The sequence below is a fragment of the Rhinolophus sinicus genome, chromosome 2, assembly GCF_057876585.1.
Source record: "Rhinolophus sinicus isolate RSI-liver-muscle chromosome 2, RSI-T2T, whole genome shotgun sequence".
Lineage (NCBI taxonomy): Eukaryota > Metazoa > Chordata > Mammalia > Chiroptera > Rhinolophidae > Rhinolophus > Rhinolophus sinicus.
In genome coordinates, this window is record NC_142502.1 from 51000685 (window position 1) to 51003526 (window position 2842).

General features: G+C 33.3%; 1 non-coding gene across 1 annotated transcript; it reads left to right on the top strand.

Moving 5' to 3' along the window:
* The first annotated feature begins 1931 nt into the window (after window positions 1-1931).
* LOC141572033 (U6 spliceosomal RNA) lies at window positions 1932-2038 on the top strand. The gene has a single exon (XR_012497044.1). It is a non-coding gene; the product is annotated as a U6 spliceosomal RNA (small nuclear RNA).
* Window positions 2039-2842: the final 804 nt, after the last annotated feature.

Consider the following 2842-nt stretch of genomic DNA (forward strand, 5'->3'; position numbering starts at 1 on the left):
AATTCAGTTAATTTTCTCATTAGCTTGTTCTTTCAAATGTTTAAAAGAATCTTAGAATCCATTTTGTTAAGCTTGATCACTTGTGTTCCTGAAAGGCATAAGAGGTTGGTAATCAATTATCCTATTGTTTGAGAAAATCTTTAATGAAGCCCTATGCTCTGCACAGGGAGCTAAAATGCAGGACTTACATTAAGAGATGCTCTAAGCCGAATACATGCTGGAGGACATAGTACTCTATATATCTTGTGAGACCATCCTTCCTTAGACAAACATTAAAATAAGTCACTAAATAAGGGGCATTCAATCTGTTATATTTTACATCAGGAAGAAACACATACCAGGTGAAGACTAAGAGCAGGTTTTTCCTAGCTGAGCTATGGTCGACCAGAAGTTCGGAAAAGTAACACTATTTAAGTACGAGTACAACTCTGCAGATGAGTAGGGGATTCAATTTTCAACAAAGAAAAATACATTTAAATTCAGTCTGCTTCTTTCCTTAACAGTTCATTTTTAAAATTTCTTTTTGATGCATAGTAACATTAATCTCCTATAGAGAAAAAAAATGCTTGTAGCATAATTTGAATACTAAACTATTAGTATCAGTAGGAACATGTCTTTCTGTCTTCCATGCTCTTTTTTATCCTTGGGCGTAACAAATATAAACCATCTGGTATGCCAGATGCTTGCTTTTCTCTTTACACATGCAGAAAGTGTAGGTGGAAGGCCTCCAAAATCCCAGACACTATTATCCGTTTTGCTTATCATCATCATCATTATCAACTTCCCAGCACTTTAATAAATGATGCCGTTTCTCTGGTTTGAAGTTAGTAAGTTTCGTAGAGATTATTTACTATTTTTTTTCCCCTACAAGATGTCAGTGAAATTTTGGTTGGCCAGAAATCTGGAATATGGCTTATTATGGCTCTGTTGTTCATAGCTCCAACTTTATGGAGTATGCTACATTTTAAACTAAGTGTTAAATTAAATTTTATTGTAGTATTTATCAACCTGTGTTTCCACCAGGGTTTATTTTTCTAAACCAAAAACAATTTGAATTCAGTTATGCACTTTCGAGTACCTGCCAGGTTTTATCCAAAGTAGACAGGATTTTTTCTAACTCACCTCATTATACACAAATCTTTTGGTCAAAAAATGTGTGTGTGTGTGTGTGTCTGTGTGTGTCTGTGTGTGTCTGTGTGTGTGTGTGTTCTTTCATGCATGTGGATATGTGTGCATACATGCAAAGGGCATATCATAATTAAACAGGAAAACCTTGTAGAGCAATTACAGAGAGAGATACCAGGAACTCATAATATTTAGTGTATCAGCACAGTGATGGTATTAGGAATTAAAATAGCCCCAGGCTAGAAAACTCATTTGCAGTAGAACAATTTGCAAGAGCTATTTAGCAAAATATCTAGAAAAAGAATTTCAGTAATGGAGTACCTATTTTTATGTAGTGATTAACTTAGGAAATCCCCTTTTCCATTATAGCCACATAAACACGTAACAGCACACTAGTGAGCACTGACAGGTTTTCCGACAGAGTTGGAATTTCAGGGCAGTTGGTGACATCTAATATGAGAAACTTAATTATCAATCCCTTTGTCATAGAGTGTTATGAAGACTAAAATGAAATAAAATACATAAAAAATACTGCTCTCCACTGAAAACAGATCAAGTGCTTGTTGAGTTTGAAATCTCATGAATTCGTTCTTTCAAATAAAATATCTAAGTTTAAAAATTGAAAAATTAAAACAGTTATAACATTAGAAATATGAGTACTGATATCTATAACCAAGTCATAACATCTATACTTTTATTCAGGACTATTAAGGACTAATTATAGAGGTAAATAGAGAATAATGCAAAACATTGTCACTGAGATTAGGAACAATCAAAACAAAATAAATTAAGAAGTGAACAGTAGAGTGCTTGCTTTGGCATCACATATACTAAAATTGAAATGATACAGAGAAGATTAGCATGGCCCCTGCACAAGGTTGTCATGCAAATTCGTGAAGCGTTCCAGATTTTTTATATATGTTACGGGACACGGAGTGCAGCATAGGGAACAGAGTCAATGGAATTGTAATAGATATATACGATATCAGAGGGGCAATAGATTGGGGGGGAGGTTATCACATTGTGAGGAGTAAAATGTCTATTACATTGTTTTGTACACCTGAAACTAATAAAAAAAAGTTAACAGTAAAACTATGAGAACTAAGAAAAAATAATTTTAATCAGAATGAGGAAATTTCTGGCACTACTTATCTGTAATGGCTGCAAAATGGATGGCTTATAGGTGATGGAGAAAGAGTAGTGATGGTAGATGTCCTATGTCCTCAAATAGAATAGTATCTTACCTCACATTTTAAAGTCACTACAAATAAACATATAGCCTTATTAAAAAGTGTTTAGATGCTCTAATCAAAGTTTTAGGACAAATCAACTGACTGTTGTCTCTTCCAGGTACATTGCTGCCCCTATATGGGCAGTGTGGAATTGCCAGAGCTTCTCTGGCAGAAGGTGGCACCAACACATTATTTGGAAGAAAGTCTTCTTAATTAACCCAGTCACACATGCTATTTATAAATATATATCTATAGTAATTTACTAAATATATAGATTCATATGCAAATAGATATGTATAACTTAAGCATTAGTAAATTCTAAATTTTTCATTTGTAATGCTTTTTATTTTCTATTTTGTTTTCTTAGATATTTCTGAATTAAAATAACCTTCCAAAAATTGTTAGAGTCATACTTGAACTAAGTACTTCAAAGGAAATGTTCCTATTTTTACTATTACTCTGATGCCATAAAACCATTAAATGCA